Consider the following 20,818-nt stretch of genomic DNA (forward strand, 5'->3'; position numbering starts at 1 on the left):
TATTATCCTGGTAAGTCAGCACATGTCCTTGTGTGGTTGGCTGAGTCCAGTCTCAGAATCAGTAACATGCAGATTTTCAGTTTTTTTGTTTGGCTACATGATTACAGAAAAGCTGAGATGCTGTGTAAAGTCGAACTAAAAACAGAGCACAGTGATTTGCAAATCTCAAACTTTATCTCTAATTTATTCACAATAGAATGTCGAAAACACATCAAATATTTAAATCGAGAAGTTGTCCAATTATAAGAAAAATATCTCATTTTAAAATTGATGGCAGTAACACATCTACAAATAATTGGGACAGGGCGACTTTTCCCACTGTGTAACATCCTCATCTTTTACCAACAGTCTGTCAATGTCTAAAATGAGGAAACTTTGCTGGACTTTGTGGAGAGGAATGTTGGGCCACTCTCATTGTTATAAGATTCCAGCTGCTCAACAGTCCTGGATTTTCCTTGCTGGATTTTTTGTTTCATGATGTCTCAAAGGTTTTCAACTGGTGCACATTGTAGGAAGGTCAGTTCAGCACCTAGACTCTTCTACTACTACTACTAGTCTGCAAGATGTTTTCCAAAAAGAGCCAGGCTAACAAGTGCCCTTTTGTTGCCTTTTCAATTGATCACACAGTTATTAGCACAATTATTTGTTGACTGTCAATTATGCTGAGTTCCTGTTCCACTGAGTCTGTCCATTTCTTCATTTAGTCTAAAGTTGAGGTCACCCCCAAGAACAAGTGAGCAATCTAGCTGTTCAGAGAGGGCACTACAAAAAAACTTAGAAGAATGAGGGGTCATCAACATTTGGACCGTATATACTTACATAACAGCTTTTTGTTAAGTATAGATAATTTAATGATAGAGAATCTACCCTCTGGATCTATAACTGTGTGAAATTAATATTTTTATGTATTAAAATTGTTACCCCCCTTTGCCTAGAGTTATGGGAGGCTAAGAAAACATTAGGAAACTCATTTATCTATAGCTGTGTGTCTCTTGTAATAAAACAACATCTGCCTGTAGTTTTTTAAGCTGGTTAAATATCTTTAACCTCTTTTCTCTGGAGCCAGCTCTATTTACATTCCATGTGACAGAATTTAGTGTCCCCAAAGTTGTGTGTTTATAGCTAATGTTAAACCTTTACTTAAAAAGCATCTCTAGACCCAGCAGTTTTAGCTCATTATAGGCCAATCTCCAACCTTCCTTTATATCAAACATCCTTGAAAGAGTAGTTGTCAAACAGCTAACAGATCATCTGCAGAGGTTTATTTGAAGAGTTTCAGTCAGGTTTCAGAGCTCAGCACAGAAACAGCTTTAGTGAAGGTTACAAATGATCTTCTTATGGCCTCTGACAGTGGACTCATCTCTGTGCTTGTCCTGCTAGACCTCAGTGCAGCGTTCGATACTGTCGACCATAATATCCTATTAGAGCGATTAGAACATGCTGTAGGTATTACAGGTACTGTGCTGCAGTGGTTTGTATCATATCTATCTAATAGACTCCAGTTTGTGCATGTAAATGGAGAGTCCTCTTCACACACTGAGGTTAATTATGGAGTTCCACAGGGTTCAGTGCTAGGACCAATTCTGTTTACATTATACATGCTTCCCTTAGGCAGCATCATTAGAAGACATAGCATACATTTACACTGCTATGCAGATGACACCCAGCTCTATCTGTCCATGAAGCCAGATAACACACACCAATGAGTTAAACTGCAGGAATGTCTTAAAGACATAAAGACCTGGATGGCCGCTAACTTTCTGCTTCTTAATTCAGATCAAACTGAGGTTATTGTACTCGGCCCTGAAAAGCTAAGAAATATGGTATCTAACCAGATTCTTACTCTGGATGGCATTACCTTGGCCTCCAGTAACGCTGTGAGGAACCTTGGAGTCATTTTGACCAGGACATGTCCTTCAACGCACATATTAAACAAATATGTAAGACAGCGTTCTTCCATTTGTGCAACATCTCTAAAGTTAGAAATATCCTGTCTCAGAGTGACGCTGAAAAACTAGTTCATGCATTTATTACTTCCAGGCTGGACAACTGCAATTCATTATTATCAGGAAGTCCTAAAAACTCCCTGAAAAGCCTTCAGCTGATCCAAAATGCTGCAGCAAGAGTCCTGACAGGGACTAGAAAGAGAGAGCAGATTTCTCCTGTTTTGGCTTCCCTTCATTGGCTTCCTGTTAAATCCAGAATTGAATTCAAAATCCTGCTCCTCACATACAAGGTCTTAAATAATCAGGCCCCATCTTATCTTAATGACCTTGTAGTACCATATCACCCTATTAGAGCACTTCGCTCTCGCTCTGCAGGCCTACTTGTTGTTCCTAGAGTATTTAAAAGTAGAATGGGAGGGAGAGCCTTCAGTTTTCAGGCCCCTCTTCTGTGGAACCAGCTTCCAGTTTGGATTCAGGAGACAGACACTATCTCTACTTTCAAGATTAGGCTTCAAACTTTCCTTTTTGCTAAAGCATATAGTTAGGGCTGGACCAGGTGACCCTGAATCCTCCCTTAGTTATGCTGCAATAGACGTAGGCTGCTGGGGGACTGCCATCCCGCTGCTCTAAAGTTTACTTCTCTTTGTGGATTTACACAACTGAATTCAACAAGATGTAAGCAATTGATGTCTGTAAAAAAGTAAGGGGAATTCGTAAAAAGATTATATTAATGGGCCGAAAGGTTCGACTATAGGCGCAAAGGGATGTATTTAAATGAGTCACAGAAAGAAGCGCAACTACAAAGAACCTTTAGTGAACCAAACCATAAGTTTGACAGCCAAAAGTCTAAGGCATTTTACAAAACTGTGGAAAAGAAAATTTAAAAAAAAAATGAAGTAAAACCACATAAAATTACTAATGTAATGACTTGGCCAAGTGTTAGCTTTTGGTTCTTAATGTTGGTTGCACCCTGGTAACCTGACTCGTTAACTGTTATAGGAAATAGATTGCCCTAATTCAATGTCCATTCAAATGAAGATCTCATACGCCTTTCACATGTGGAGAATGTTCTAAACCAGCGCTCCCCAACCCCCGGGCCTCGGACCGGTACCGGTCCGTGAGTCGTTTGGTACCGGGCCGCGAGAGTTGAGGCTCAGGTGTGAAATGTCTGGTTTTCAGGGTTTTTATCGGTTTTCAGCGTTATTTTGTTATCGTTTTATCGTTTACTCGGTTTTCCTGGGTCTTTTCACGTGTGTTATGAATAAACCTTTTTTTCGGTACCGGTACTAGTTTTATTTTGTTGTATTTATCCACGTGTGAGGGCACATATTTACGACCCTTAGAAAACGGTCACGGGGTTGTTTACAGCCTGAAGCAGCCAAGAGGAAGTGACGTAGCGTGAAGAGGACGGGCATGCGCAGTGAGAGAGAAGACGAGCGGAGCAAAAAAAAGCACACGTGTCCGGACGAGAGAAGACGCTAGGAAAGGGCCGCGGTCAGGGAAAGACCCGAACAAAGTATAAACGGGAGGTTAGCGAGACAGTATACGGTACCGCAGCGAGTCTAGGCTGGGCTTCCGTCCGTGTATGAACTCTGACTCCGGCTACAGCGGCCTTACGGGTGCAGCGCCGGGGCGAAGTGTCGGCGGAGATAGCGCTAGCAGAGGGGCTAATCGAGAGCTAAGGCTAGCGGCCGCTTCCCACGGAGTTAAGTGGGACTGTGCTAGTATTCCGTGTGCAGGCGCTGCTATCATTGCAGGTCCGGGCCTGGAGTCTTCCTTTTGTGCCTACTGTTGCCAGGTAACTAACCCCATTCTTACTGAAGTAAGTGTCCGGGTCAATTGTGCTAGAGGGAGTTATGGACTTAGATCCCACCACCCGCTAGTCGTTCAAGGCAGCCTGTGCGCCCCTCTACCCCTACATAGCCGGGCTAGTAGCCCCTCACACACGACACCTTAAAGGCCGGTCCGTGAAAATATTGTCGGGCATAAACCGGTCCGTGGCGCAAGAAAGGTTGGGGACCGCTGCTCTAAACAACAGACGAGTTTTATTGGGACTGTGAATAATAAGCTAAGGGTATAGTCCAAACATTCCCAGGGTGTGAAAGGAAATAGGGATGTAAAAATGTCAGTCAGCGGCCTTATGTGTAACCAGCTGCGTGTGAAAGTCAGTGTTGCCAACGTAGCGACTTTGTCACTATATTTAGCAAGTTTTGAGACCCCATTAGTGACTTTTTTTTTCTAAAAAGCAACTAGCAACAAATCTGGCGACTTTTTCTGGTGTTATTGGAGACTTATGAGAACATTTTGATTTGAACGCGTGTATCGCTCTTACTCTCAACAAGCAGCGGGTGCTGCCGTGGGCCAAAGCGTTCACAGGTGACGGATAGTCCACACACAGCAGTCGCCCCCAGCTGCTGTCAGAGCAGGAGATATTCAACCCTACACTTCCAAACTGCAAATAAATCGCGCATGAGCGAAACCGCTGCTCCTGCCCAGACTGCGTTACAGTCAGCCTAGACATTTTTCTTTGTCTAGAATGAATCAATGCACTAAAATACATCATTCCAATCATTGCAAACTTAGAAATTGGATGTCCTTGTAGAGCCTCAACTCCATGTTGTGAATCTGATATGGTCTGAAACTGTCTGGTGAGGCTTGCTATGAACAGCAGCTGCCTGATAATGTTTTGCAGCTTTTTGTCTCTTTTTTGTCCATTTCGATTGTTAATCTAGTTTGTTAACAACATTATTGTTACAAATTTTCTTCTTTTACTGTTACATTTTGTGGATCACAAGGTTTAAAACTTCTGTGCCGTCAGTTGGAGCTTGGCACGCTCCCTTCATCCTTCAGTTGCCGTTCCAACGCCGCTGAAGGTTTCGGAAACCAGAAACTCAACAACCTATTAGTCTCCACTCATTCAACTTTCTCTCCAGCATTCTGTTTTGCCCCTACTATAACCCAATCATCTTTCCTGCTATAATACTAGTCCACTAGTCTATGTATGACTTTTCATCTCACTAAGTGAACTGGACACGATGACAAACAGAAACACATGCTTAATATGCTGTCTGGTTCTCATGACCTTCATAGTATGTGTGTGTAGGGTTAGTATGGTTACTGCTGTTTGTGTGTGTGAGATTTTCTGTATCTTTCTCATTTTGTGGTGCTTTTCTTTCTCTCTGATGCCGTGTTACACATACTGCTGTTGCTGGGCCTCTCTGCTCAGGACACTGTTGTCTCTTGGACTGCCATGTTGCCATTTCTTGTTTTCAGGGAGAAGTTAGCATCCTTGGAGCTTGCTTTTCAGGATGAGGAACACATGGAAGTGAAGCTGCAAACAATTCAGCCAAAAACTCGGTCTAAGTGTTTCTAATGATGTTAACCTATAATCTTCTTCCCGACTGCCACATGTGGAAAATTGATCCAGGTCTGCTCATCACCTGCAACTTACACACTGAGAGATTTCATAATTCTCATCACTGCTTAAACAACACATCTCCTCTCTCTGGTTTTTTCTTAAAAACCCAGAAAGTGAGATGGTAGTTGTTTTAGGCTGAGAGACACCAAACTCTCTTCAAATTATTATTGCTTTTCTTTGATTAACAACATAAATTTTGTTTCTTTTTTTGTGTCCACCCTAGGGTAGCTGGTGACCTGCAGCACCACCCTCTGCCCCAGCTGGAGACTGCTTCACACACACTTCCACACTCCTCTGGAGCACACACAGTGATGTCAGGCACATTCACACTCACTTTTTCATTTACTTTGTGCACAATTCCACTTATTTTCTTTCCTTCAATTAATTTGCACACTACGTGCTGCCCGGTGAATACTTTTCCATGTATTCCATCCTCTTCCGAGGCAGTCTTACTCATTTTATTCCCCATTACAAGACAATAATCAGCGCCACATTCACTCACACGCACGCTCATTCACACTCCTTTCAGGCCTATGAGCTCCCTTACAGCGAGGACACCAACGAGCTCTATCCTCCTCAAATGGTGGAGAAAACAGACACTCAACGCCCTTAGCGGTGGAGAAAAAACCCTCCCTTTGGCAGAGAAAAAAATTTATAAAAGAACTTTCACTCGTACGACTATATAGTCCAGCTCTCTTTAATTACTGTTGTGTTGCTTCTCGTTCATGGGGAGAGTCTCAGGATCCCGTCAATCGCCATCCAACCGAGGGGAGTTCAGACGCTATCTCACCGGCCTGGCCACGAATTCACGTTCTAGGGCTTTCTTCACGCGCCCCAGGCGCCGTGGCTGTCGACAGACTTCGGTGTGTCCTCCTCCTTCCTCGTGGAAAGCCATTTGTTGGGTTCCGGCTCAGAAGGACCAAATAAATGTTGGGCCTATGCTAGCAGGCCCACAGACGAGAAAGCAAGACAAACAGCTTAACTGGTTTTAACTTGCTAGGAAGGGAAGCCTGGTTGATCTCAGAGCAGCACCTCTGCCCTCGACCTCAGACAACTCCAAAGAACCAGTCTCCCCTGCAGCCTTTTATTCTGTGACACACAGTTTCCCTGTGGAAACAGAAAAATATCTAAACATGCAGTTTATGACACGGTTTACAAATTTAAGTACAACAATGGCAACATTTAACAATTCACTCGAACACTGTCAGTGTGACACAATGAAGGTGAAATTCAGTGAATAAATCTAAGCATCATCAGCCTTAATTCAAATTCATCTGTGCTACACTTGATGTAGCTCAAAGCACTTTACACAAACTGCATCATTTATTCACATCCATTCATATCAGCACTTTTTTTCTACATTTTTTGAGGAGTTTTCTGTGGCTTTTCCTTTGATCTAACACACTCCTACAGATGTATCAGAGAGGAACTCAGGGTTAGTATCTTGCCCAAGCACATTTGCCATGCAAACTGCAGCAACCAGGTATCGAACTACCAACCTTTTCATTAGTAATTGTAGATTCGTCATTCGTAGGTGACCTGCTCTTGATTAGGTATTAGTAGACTTGTGTGCACAATTCCTCAAAATCTCTGTCAACTCTGACTCTGTCAAGTCGCTCACTGAGAATGTGACCCTGCTTAATGGGGAAAATTTATAAAAAATAAAAGAGACTGCCATCAGTCTCCAGGCCCATAATATGAGAGGTAATCTGCTTAGAAAGACATAAAATCTTCATCAAGCCCGACCTGAAGCTTTCAAAGGACAACTAGGGAGAGGGAACTAGGAGGACTGAGGCTAGAAGACCTCATCCTATTGTGGCCAAAGTCGACCATTTCAAGCAGAAGGAGGAACGGACTTCAGCGTTATTCTTTAATCTGTCACTTCAATGGAAGCACAAGATCACCAAGCTAATAAAGAATAAAAAGAAAAAGTGGTAATTATCCGCTGATGAAGTTAGCAGATAATTATGCATATCTTGGTGAGTTCCTCTCAGCAGTTGACTCAATGAGAAGTAGTTTCCTTTGGGAGGCGTTCTCCCTCATTTAAGCCAGCATGCTGCTGAAACAAATGATAAATCAATTAAGCTCTTAACTTATATATAGAACAAAGCTCCCTCCCAAAGCTTGTGCTCACGAGCAACATGTTGGAACACACAAATGTGCAATATCAACTCCATGTCACAAGGCATGTCTGGCTACTCCCAATGACTGCAGCATCTGCTGTGGCTGCTGCAGCGCAGGCCTCTAGGTGATTTAAGTGATTCTCTCTGTGTGTCTACGTTACATTTGTTAACATATATTCACCCAATATGCTTTTTTCAGATTGTTTTCACTGCTTGCAAACATCAAACAAACATTTCTGAAAATTTATGTTAGTGCTGCAACAATTCATCAAGTATTTTGAATGATTCGATTATAAAAAGTTCTCTTTGCTTCAGTGCTTTAAGGCACGGCACTGTAACGTGCCATTGTTACCATGAAAATGCGAACGATAGCCTTTCAGTTTCAGTTTTATTTGTCATATGCAAGCACAGGGTCAACATTGCAATGAAATGTGTTTGACGAGCTGCAGTCACTCAGCAGCATGATACAGTAGAAGAAATATAATAACAATAATAAAAATAAATAAATAGAAAAATAGTAAGGAGCAAAATATTAGAGAGACATGGTAAAAGAGAAAATATATTTGTATCGATAAATATAAATATATGTACACTAGTGATTAAATAAGAAATATGACAGGAGGGCAGATGGGATATTGCACAGGAATGAGCAGCAGAAAATTGCAGTATTGCACTTTTTAAATATAAATATCAATAACAATAAAGTGGAGTGACCAGTGCAGATTAAACAGAGTACTTGTGAAGCTGCAGGTAGCTTCTGAGTGCGTCCTGTGGACTGTGTTGTGTCCAAACACATTTGCAAGTAAAAACAGACCAGCAATACAAACGCGTGAATAAAAAGTTGACAACATTAAGTCCACAGCCTCAAGTTTGAAGCAGAAAGACTGATAACACAACAGCAGCAGTGATGATGATGCTGGCACAGTTTAACATGGAGTAGGTTTATGAAGAGTAAAAAGACGTAGCCGTTACTGATACGGTGAGCTCAGGTTGAGAAAAAACTAGTGGGAGTCGTTCATCAAAGCACCTGATCAGCAAACTGTGACATGAAGAAAACCACAAAGCTCCTCCATCCACTCGTTTTACACAGAGAGAAATCTGCAGGAACCCTCGAGACGTTGTAATGAAATACAGATAGGATAAATTTAACAATAAGACAAAAGAAATTAACAGTGCTCCGAGAATTTGAACAACCAGAGTGAGACATAAATAAGAGAGTACAATGGCATATACTATTATATATTGTACATATATTTATTAGTTTCAGATGTAGCCATTCTTGTATTTTGCTTGTTTACATTATTGTATTTTGCACAACTCTGTTGCTTGTGAAGCTCGCACACAAGAATTTCACTCACATGTGCTGTACCAATGTACCTGCACATGTGATGTGGCAATAAAAGTGATTTGATTTGATTTTGTCATGAAACTTTCCTGAGTTATTCCTCAACTTCAAGCTTTTTAAGTATGTTAAATCTAACATTTATGTCATGTATTCACATTCATGAGTGTAAGCTGCTTCTTCATTGCATGTGTATTTTTATAATCAGGTTTAATTCATGCCTCTTTGCACTGAGCTGTGGATTCAAACTGTCTCACTGCTGCTTCTCTCCAAAAATAATTTCACATGTAACAATTTGTATATGTGTGTTTTCTATTCATTCAGGTACTTGTTGGTTAATTTCTCTCTTTTTCTTTTAATATTTATTTTCAACCTTTTTTCTTACCTCTTTGTTGTGATGTGGTGAACATTGCTAAACCTCCATGAGTTCAGTTTCAACCTTCAATCCAATTTTCCCATTTGCATTCACTATATCACGTCCAGGTTCACCTCTTACTGTTCTCACAGTTTCCTGTGGGGCCTCGCAGATCAACACAGGCCCAAATTAGCTGTTTCTTCTCTCCATTGCTTCTCTCTTGATCTTTTCAGTCTTTTCTTTCAGGATTACTTCAAGCATGGCAAATCTGAAAATCAGTGTCCAGTGCTTTCCCACAGTTATTTATCCCACTGTTCTTACCAGCCTGTAGTCAAAGGAGCTTGCAAAGAAAAGCGTCTGGACTTAAAGACGTTTCACCTCTCATCTCACACACACACACACACACACACACACACACACACACACACACACACACACACACACACACACACACACACACACACACACTTGTTTTAGTGACCAGGTTCCCCATCAGTGGTTCCCCCACATCTTAGTTTGTGTTTTGATACCTGTTTTTCTTTGTGAGAGTCTTTGGTAATTGGTGTTTTCGGTTTGGTCGTGACCGCTGTGACCTTTTTCATTTTATTGTTAGTTTTATTTCTTTTGCCCTGTGTGGCCTGGCTCCTGTGGAGTTCCATGTACCAGCCAAGAAGTTGTGATGAGCTTTGTTTTGTTTAATCATCAAGGAGCTGACATTAGTTTGATTAGCTCAAAGTTGCCTAAATCAAAGTTCCATAAATTTCATTTCTATAAAAAACAAAAAGCTTTTTATTTCCATCAACATCTTGTGTTGTGTCTCCTTTTTCTCACAATCTGGGTTGTAACACATCCTCTCTGCCTGTATCTGTTGTTCATGCTCTTGAAATCTGTTGTTTGTGTTCAGTATTGTTACAGTAAACCTGTGAAATTTATAAAGTGGTCCTGTGTAATTTTATATGGACATATACATATGTGTGGTTAAATCTAGATTTAACAAATAGTTAACCTAAGAATACCCTTTTCAAAATATTTTTAAAAATGAATTTTGCAACATTGTGAAAATGAACACTAGGGGGTTACAAAGAATTCAAAGGTAATTCAAGACAAAGTGGCAAACCAAGAAATCTAACACAAATATAGAAAGTAAACCGATTTTAGGTGATGAGCCACATTGGCTTTTGAGCAAGGATATATTATATTTTAGAAAAACATTCCAAGGATATGTAGTGGAAATTGAGGATATTTGCTGTATTACGATGATACATTTTCAGCTTTTAAATCTAAATGTCACCTATAAAAATAAAAGCTTGTAATATGTCACATGAAGATTCATCAGCCAGATGAAGTGTTTACTGACAATTGACAGTGATAGCGGACATCATCACTACTCCAATCAATCCTCTCCACACAGACAAGCATAAACACACTCGACTACCACTAAATCAAATTGAACGCATACACAAACATGATTTGTAATGACACACGTTCAGTTTATAATAGGGTTCATTCGCTCGGTCAACAAGTGACGGTATCCTCGCACACTGGGGAGTACACTGACATTAAACGAAACAGAAGAAGAAGAAAACATCTGCACACGTGTGGTACGGATCGGGTAGACCTGATCTGTCAAATCAAATACGATCGGTCAAACTTTGCACATGTGCAGTAAGGATCGGGGAGTCCTGATCCGTAACTATCTACATTATATTGAAATATTTCATTACTGCAAACATTTTAAGAGATGTTGATTATTGTTAACATCTTAACAGATACTCTGACACGTAACAATCATAAAATGCTTCGAGCAGAAGTAATGGCCTTTCGCACATGCGGGGAACCGATCGGGTTTCCGGTCGGTACCACCCTACATCAGGGGTCCCCAATCCCAGTCCACGAGGGCCGGTGTCCCTGCAGGTTTTAGATCTCACCCTGGGTCAGCACACCTGAATCACATGATGAGTTCATTACCAGGCCTCTGGAGAACTTCAAGACATGTTGAGGTGATTTATCCATTTAAATCAGCTGTGATGGATCAAGGACACATCTAAAACCTGCAGGGACACCGGCCCTCGTGGACTGGGATTGGGGACCCCTGCCCCACATGGTGCCACTGTGTTCACTAAGTGGGATCTTTAAAATGCCTGTCATCTGGTGCGCATCAGAGAAGATCACATTCAATACCCTCGTTGGTCACTTCAAATATTTGCTTTTGCCTTTTCGTCTCACTAACACCCCTGCTGCTTCCCAAGCATTAGTCAATGATGTTCTGAGAGATTTCCTGAAAATTTTTGTGTTTGTACACTAAAGTTTTAGAACACCTCAATTTGTCCAGTTTTTTACTGTAAATTATGCAGCTTAATGCTTTTATTACACTCTGAAATGAAAGAGTAGTAGTAGTAAAAGTAGCACCTTTGGCAGATATATCAGCTGAACACACCCGTGGCATTCTTTCTACAATAAAAATCAAATATTCTTCATTCAGTTCTTCCCGTACAAGGTCCGTAATGTGGACTTTGCAGGTTGCCTTGCTCTCACTCTCTCCTGTCTCAAACCAGATCGATGGGGTTTGAGTCTGGAGACTGTGCTGGACACTCCATGTTTTCAAGCTCACCATCTTGTTCTTTGTTCCTGAGGTAGTTCTGGTAGAGTTTGGACTCATGTTTTGGGTCATCATCTTGCTATAGAATGAACCCCTGACAGCTAGATGCATGTCAGAGAGTAATGCATTGCACTCTAGAATGCTGTGGTAGCTGCTTTGGTTCAGGGTGTCTCTCACTCTGTACAAGTCACCGACCCTGGATCCAGCAGACAGCCCCAGACCATCACACGTCCTCCTCCATGTTGTGTGGTGAACCTGTGTGATGAACCAAAGATTCCAAATTCTGATCCATCAGTCCATAAGACCTTCCAGTCTGCAGTAGTCCAGTGGTGGAGTTTATGGCCCAGCCAAGCCTCTTTGTCTTATTGTGATGTTGCTGCAGCTCGTCCTGTCAAACCTGCAGCAGGAAGTCTTCTCTTCACAGATGAAACTGAGACTTCTCACTACGACCACGATTAAGCTGCTTGAAGGTGTTGTCCTGTGAGCCGCCATCACACTGTAACTGATTCAGTCGTGTCTTTGGGTCTGCAGACCTCTTCCTGTCACAGTTTGTTTCTGAGCCTTTGGATGATGAAGGAAACTGGACTCACTGACACCTTGACTTTCTTTGCAGTTTCTCTGTAGGACACACCTACATTTATGTTTATGGTCTGTCTCTCTTCCATTGTTAATTGTCTTGTTGTCATCATTTCTGTACCAACACACTACTTCCTGCAGTACAATAATGTTCAATTCAATTCAATTTTATTTATATAGCGCCAAATCACAACATAAGTCGCCTCAAGGCGCTTCATAGATACAGAGAAAAACCCAACAATCATATGACCCCCTATGAGCAAGCACTTTGGCGACAGTGGGAAGGAAAAACTCCCTTTTAACAGGAAGAAACCTCCGGCAGAACCAGGCTCAGGGAGGGGCGGGGCCATCTGCTGTGATTGGTTGGGGTGAGAGAAGGAAGACAGGATAAAAGACATGCTGTGGAAGAGAGACAGAGGTTAATAACAGATATGATTCAATGCAGAGAGGTCTATTAATACATAGTGAGTGAGAAAGGTGACTGGAAAGGAAAAACTCAATGCATCATGGGAATCCCCCGTCAGCCTACGTCTGTTGCAGCATAACTAAGGGAGGATTCAGGGTCACCTGGTCCAGCCCTAACTATATGCTTTAGCAAAAAGGAAAGTTTGAAGCCTAATCTTGAAAGTAGAGATAGTGTCTGTCTCCTGAATCCAAACTGGAAGCTGGTTCCACAGAAGAGGGGCCTGAAAACTGAAGGCTCTGCCTCCCATTCTACTTTTAAATACTCTAGGAACAACAAGTAGGCCTGCAGAGCGAGAGTGAAGTGCTCTAATAGGCTGATATGGTACTACAAGGTCATTAAGATAAGATGGGGCCTGATTATTTAAGACCTTGTATGTGAGGAGCAGGATTTTGAATTCTGGATTTAACAGGAAGCCAAAACAGGAGAAATCTGCTCTCTCTTTCTAGTCCCTGTCAGGACTCTTGCTGCAGCATTTTGGATTAGCTGAAGGCTTTTCAGGGAGTTTTTAGGACTTCCTGATAATAATGAATTACAGTCGTCCAGCCTGGAAGTAATAAATGCATGAACTAGTTTTTCAGCATCACTCTGAGACAGGATATTTCTAACTTTAGAGATGTTGCACAAATGGAAGAACGCAGTCTTACATATTTGTTTAATATGTGCATTGAAGGACATGTCCTGGTCAAAATGACTCCAAGGTTCCTCACAGCGTTACTGGAGGCCAAGGTAATGCCATCCAGAGTAAGAATCTGCTTAGATACCATATTTCTAAGCTTTTCAGGGCCGAGTACAATAACCTCAGTTTGATCTGAATTAAGAAGCAGAAAGTTAGCGGCCATCCAGGTCTTTATGTCTTTAAGACATTCCTGCAGTTTAACTCATTGGTGTGTGTTATCTGGCTTCATGGACAGATAGAGCTGGGTGTCATCTGCATAGCAGTGTAAATGTATGCTATGTCTTCTAATGATGCTGCCTAAGGGAAGCATGTATAATGTAAACAGAATTGGTCCTAGCACTGAACCCTGTGGAACTCCATAATTAACCTCAGTGTGTGAAGAGGACTCTCCATTTACATGCACAAACTGGAGTCTATTAGATAGATATGATACAAACCACTGCAGCGCAGTACCTGTAATACCTACAGCATGTTCTAATCGCTCTAATAGGATATTATGGTCGACAGTATCGAACGCTGCACTGAGGTCTAGCAGGACAAGCACAGAGATGAGTCCACTGTCAGAGGCCATAAGAAGATCATTTGTAACCTTCACTAAAGCTGTTTCTGTGCTGTGATGAGCTCTGAAACCTGACTGAAACTCTTCAAATAAACCATTCCTCTGCAGATGATCTGTTAGCTGTTTGACAACTACTCTTTCAAGGATTTTTGATATGAAAGGAAGGTTGGAGATTGGCCTATAATTAGCTAAGACTGCTGGGTCTAGAGATGCTTTTTGAGTAAAGGTTTAACTACAGCCAGCTTGAAGGCCTGTGGTACATAGCCGATCATTAGAGATAGGTTGATCATATTTAAGATCGAAGAATTAATTAATGGCAGGACTTCTTTGAGCAGTTTTGTAGGAATGGGGTCTAAAAGACACGTTGATGGTTTGGAGGAAGTAATTATTGAAGTTAACTCAGAAAGATCAATTGGAGAAAAAGAGTCTAACTTAACATCAATGGTACTAAGAGTAGCTGTAGATAATATTACATCTGTGGGATGATTACTGGTCATTTTTTCTCTAATGATAAAAACTTTATTTGTGAAGAAGTTCATGAAGTCATTACTAGTTAACGTTAAAGGGATGGTTGGCTCAACAGAGCTCTGACTGTTTGTCAGCCTGGCTACAGAGCTGAAGAGAAACCTGGGGTTGTTCTTATTTTCTTCAATCAGTGATGAATAGTAAGATGTTCTGGCTTTGCGGAGGGCTTTCTTATAAAGCAGCAAACTATTTCTCCAGGCTAAATGATGATCCTCTAAATTTGTGACACGCCATTTCCTCTCCAGATTACGAGTCATCTGCTTTAGGGTACATGTTTGAGAATTATACCACGGAGTCAGGTACTTCTGATTAGAGGCCTTAGTTTTCACAGGAGCTACAGTATCCAGAGTCGTACGTAGTGAGGAGGTGAAATTATTAACAAGATAATCGACCTCTGTTGGAGTAGCGTTCAGATAGCTGCTCTGCTCTACTGAGCATGTTCAACTGATGCTCATGAAGGTCTGGTACCACAGTGTGCTCCAGCACCGCTTTTATGCAGACAGAGGGGGTTGGACCTGCAGAAATTAGTAGCATCAACTTTCAAGTCTTGATCAACCTCCATTGCTGCAGAAAAGCTTTAAATTGTTAACCCATGCTGTGTTTCCTGAAAATGGCCTTTTTGTATAATTCTGAAATGTACATTATTTTTCAGTTTTGGATAATTTTACCTTAAAATAAAATTGCACTTCACCACTTGTTTGTTCGATTTCAAGCTATCCATTGCACTTCAATGACTTGAATTGGAAAATCTGGGGTGTTCTAAAACTTTTGACTGGTAGTGTGTATCTAGGTGATGTCTTGATATTTTTCAAATTACTGTGTCACACTGCAAGGACTTCTGTAAAACCGGCTGCATGTCAAAACAGAAAAATGTGAGTTTTATTCCTTGTCATTTACTGCCACTTCATCAGAAACTCGATTCAGGTAGCTGCACCACTCACTCACCTCACCTTCATCTGGACACCAGAAGCTGAGTATTCACCACATTCACTAATTTAAACATCTGTTTACCTCTGCCAGTCCTGATTCTTCCCCACACCAAGCAGACAACACCTATGACTCTAGGGTGGGAGCAGTGCTCTCCAAACATTAGGTGCCCCAAGCTTCAACCTTGTGCCTTTTCCCGCATCGCCAACTCCCACAGAGCGAAAACTATGAGAGAAAAACAGAGTGAAACTATGATCCCCCGAAAGGCCACAACCATTCTTCCTAACAACTGTAAGATCAGCTTCATCTCCTAGGACACTGAGGAAACCATCCGCCAGGCTCTTCTGAACAAGTTGGATTCTCACATGGGCACCCCAACTGTCGCTACATCCCCTGAGCTGCCCACTCAGGTGAATCTTGGATGTCTGGAGGACCTTCTGCTCCAAGACAATATAAGCAGGGCTGCACATAAGTGGTCTGCAGGTGCGCATGTGCTTTCAAAATAAAAGACGCGCGCCAGATAAGAAGTTGCAACGCACGTTTGCGTACAGAAGATTTTCTGGAGGAGGACAGACATTTGTTTAGAACTCTTAAAGATGTCGAAGAAGCTCCTTTAAGCAATTACTTTGGTGTTCCTCCACCTCCAAAGAAATGCCAGAAGTCTGAACCGCAAAAGAAGCACGTATTCTCGGAAAAGTGGTTGCAAGAAGTGAGTTGGCTTCAAACAAATGATGAACGCACAGAGATGTGGTGCAGAATATGCCGTGAAAATCCCACTCCAGCGGACAAAAACAGTGCCTTTTATATTATTTAAAAGGCAGAGTGTCTAGAGTGGGATTTAGTGGACAATCTTATGTACGCAAACGCACGTTGCAACTTCTTATCTGGTGCGCGTCTTTTATTTTGAAAGTGCATGCGCACCTGCGGACCACTTATGTTCACCTCTGAATATAAGCCAAGCTATAATCTACCCTCTGCTATGTCACCACACATAATCCGCAACCTGGTCGTCACATCTTCCGTGGGTTAAGTATGCGGATAATTCCCTCACCTCATCTACAGCTGGTCTTTCCCCTTTGAAGCCTCTCTAGGCTTTTTGAAGCCTCTCTAGGCTACAAAAGGCTCTGGATTTCCAGAGGATGAAGTGGAGCTCTTTAAATCTTTATAAGTCTGGCTTTGTCATGCTTTGAGGCTGCAATTCAGTCGTCAGTGTTGGAAATCTCGTAAAAACTGATGTATTGATGAAGCTAGAAAAGTATCATCATATTTTTGTCCACCATGCAATGCCATCTGATTGACAAAATCATTTTCATTGTCAGTTTTCAATATATATGTAGTGTATAGATAGATGGCAAGGACCAAGTCTGAGCCATCCGGCACCCAAGCTGCTGCCGAGCATTTGCATCAGCTGTGCTGCCCTTGGGTACCCTTTGGCAAAAGGAGGGTACCGTCTGGATAGCTCCCCAGTCTAACACAGGAGTAAAACAGAGACAGACATCCACTTGCACTCACATTCACAGATATCAGCCATTTAGAATGTTCCAAAGACATTAGTGAGGATATAGTCTCCCTTCATATTCATCAGATTTTAAATTAGTGTATTAGAGCATTTCCTGTAATGACTTTTACACAACTTCTTAAGGTCTTAAGAAGTTAATTCGGGATTTTACAATTCACTTGCAAAACAAGCCATGAGGTCATTTTAAAGCAAGAGATGTACTACATATATTCTAAGTCTAGTCTAAGTTAGTAAATATCTTCATCTTTACTTCTGGTTGCTTTACTTTCTATTGTGCAATACACCAGCCACTGGTGGATTACTGATTTTATCTATTTTTAATTTGGGCCTTTAAACCTACATCACACCATTTCCAGATACTTGGATCTACTTTAGCAAACATATTTATCCCATACTGAAACACAAGCCACTAATTTCTGATTTCACTGATCCATGTTATTAGTTTCCACTTGTTCTGACAGGGCATTAATCTTCACTGGTTCTTTTTTACCTCATTGCATTTTGCCATTTTTTCAATATCACTCTAACAGCAACTAAATTAGTAATCTGACCTGTTTTGTGTCCACACTCTAGTATGAAACCGAGTTTCCCCTTTGGATGTAATATCTTTAAATGCCTTATCTGGTGCTCAGAACAAACCTTTAAAGAACAGTAAGCTCAGTGTGAAAAAGGTTGTACAGAATAAAAATTGCAGATTTCTAGCTTCATTTAGGGGTTTAACAAAAGTTTTGCATTAACTACACAGGAAGAGAGAATTTGAGCACACTTTTGCTCTTTCATCCTGTTACTTGTGTCATCAGTAGCTGCAAAAAAAAGTGAAAACAAAAATATAGACTGAGTTAACATGTTTACCATGAAATAATATGGAAACTTTTATGAATTACCATGATTTTTTAAACTGAGTTTTTAATACAAAATACTGTAAAAATACATTTAAAATTTGATGGTAAGGCAAGGCAAGTTTATTTGTATAGCACAATTCAACAACAAGGTGATTCAAAGTGCTAAAATCAAAACAGATAAAATCAGAACAGTAGATAAAATCAGTAGTTAAATGTAAGTTTTGAAATTTAAGCTTAAAAGTGTGGATTTGGTGCTTTATTCAAATGCAGCTGAGAACAGGTGAGTCTTCAACCTGGATTTAAATAAACTGAGTGTTTCAGCTGATCTGAGGCTTTCTGGGAGTTTGTTCCAGATATACAATGGGGCAAAAAAGTATTTAGTCAGCCACCGATTGTGCAAGTTCCCCCACCTAAAATGATGACAGAGGTCAGTAATTTGCACCAGAGGTACACTTCAACTGTGAGAGACAGAATGTGAAAAAAAAAATCCATGAATCCACATGGTAGGATTTGTAAAGAATTTATTGGTAAATCAGGGTGGAAAATAAGTATTTGGTCAATAACAAAAATACAACTCAATACTTTGTAACATAACCTTTGTTGGCAATAACAGAGGTCAAACGTTTACTATAGGTCTTTACCAGGCTTCAGCAGCGGAACACCTCTGGCACTGCGGGATTTGATTCCCTGCCGTTGTAGTGTGTTACTGATGGTGACCTTTGTTACTTTGGTCCCAGCTCTCTGCAGGTCATTCACCAGGTCCCCCCGTGTGGTTCTGGGATCTTTGCTCACCGTTCTCATGATCATTTTGACCCCACGGGATGAGATCTTGCGTGGAGCCCCAGATCGAGGGAGATTATCAGTGGTCTTGTATGTCTTCCATTTTCTGATGATTGCTCCCACAGTTGATTTTTTCACACCAAGCTGCTTGCCTATTGTAGATTCACTCTTCCCAGTCTGGTGCAGGTCTACAATACTTTTCCTGGTGTCCTTCGAAAGCTCTTTGGTCTTGGCCATGGCGGAGTTTGGAGTCTGACTGTTTGAGGCTGTGGACAGGTGTCTTTTATACAGATGATGAGTTCAAACAGGTGCCATTCATACAGGTAACGAGTGGGGGACAGAAAAGCTTCTTACAGAAGACGTTACAGGTCTGTGAGAGCCAGAGATTTTCCTTGTTTGAGGTGACCAAATACTTATTTTCCACCCTGATTTACCAATAAATTCTTTACAAATCCTACCATGTGGATTCATGGATTTTTTTTTCACATTCTGTCTCTCACAGTTGAAGTGTACCTCTGGTGCAAATTACTGACCTCTGTCATCATTTTAGGTGGGGGAACTTGCACAATCGGTGGCTGACTAAATACTTTTTTGCCCCACTGTAAGGAGCATAAAAGCTGAATGCAGCTTCTCCGTGTCTGGTTCTGACTCTGGGAACTGATAAAAGACCGGATCCAGATGACCTGAGGGATCTGGAAGGTTCATACTGGGTCAGGAGGTCATTGATGTATTTTGGTCCTAAACCATTCAGAGCTTTATAGGCCAGCATCAGAACTTTAAAGTCTATCCTCTGACGGACAGGCAGCCAGTGTAAAGACCTCAGAGCTGGACTGATGTGGTCCACTTTTTTGGTCTTAGTGAGGACTCGAGCAGCAGAGTTCTGAATGAGCTGTAGTTGTCTGACTGATTTTTTAGGTAGACCTGTAAAGATGCTGTTACAGTAATCAAGCCTACTAAAGATGAATGCATGGACTAGTTTTTCCAGGTCCTGTTGAGACATCAGATCTTTTATCCTTGAAATATTCTTGAGGTGATAGTAAGCTGACTTTGTTATTGTCTTAATGTGTTTTTCTAAGTTTAGGTCTGCATCCATCACTACACCCAAATTTCTCGCCTGGTTTGTGGTTTTTAGATGTATAGATTGAAGTTCTCTGGTGACCTGTAATCGTTTTTCTTTGGCGCCAAAGACTATTACCTCAGTTTTGTTTTTGTTTAGCTGGAGAAAATTGTGGCACAACCAGTCATTGATTTCCTCAATGCATTTACCAAGAGCCTGTACAGTAACTAGCTCACTGTCTGGGCCAAGCGAAGACACAGACTTGCGAACCTTGTGCCTCACTCACTTGGTCCCTTCTATCAGATGCCACACTACAGCGACAACTTGATGCTGAACTTGGCAGATGTTCTTGTCGTACCGTCTCTTAGCACGCTTGACCACATACTGTGGTGCAGTGCTGATGGTCACAGGTCTGCCAGCCGACGACACCCCCAAGTCAATAAGCTCAGTTATCTCTCGCCCCAGAAGCATCATGTTTAGAGCGAGTCATGTGGAGCTGTGTTTGGTTGCCCAATAAGCCATGACAGCATATGGGATCGTTATATCCCAGTCCCAGTGGCGGCGCTCTGCAGTGGCAGCCAAGGCCTTATGAAGAGTACCATTAAAATGTTCGACCTGGGCCCTATTTCAGGAAGCCGGTTTAGAAAACTCAGAGTGAAAAACGATACTCAGGGTTGAGTAACCCCGAACTGTCCAACTCGGAATATTCGGTTTCAGAAAGGCTGATAACAATTAGTTCAATCAACGTGGAGTTGCTTTAACCCCAAGTGAAGCGCGCGCACGAGGATACATAAAGCCCTGATTAGTGGAGCACAGATTAAGCGAGTCACCATGGAGACGGAGGGAAAGAAGGCGCGGTCAATGTATTTTACAGCGCTTGAGGCCGAAATTCTGATGGCAGTATAGGGCTTTGGAGCGTGATGTCACGGGGGTGGGCGATAACATTCAAATTTTGCGGAAAAAAAGTAACACAGCCTCAGCTGCAAAAGAAAGTGAGCATGCACGGCAAAACATAGCCGACAGAGTCAATGCGTGAGTGTTAATTTAAACATTGATCTAGGGATTTCCACCCATTTAACACGTTATTTTATTATATTTTATTTTTTAT

This window comes from Astatotilapia calliptera, chromosome 11 (genome assembly GCF_964374335.1).
Source record: "Astatotilapia calliptera chromosome 11, fAstCal68.1, whole genome shotgun sequence".
Lineage (NCBI taxonomy): Eukaryota > Metazoa > Chordata > Actinopteri > Cichliformes > Cichlidae > Astatotilapia > Astatotilapia calliptera.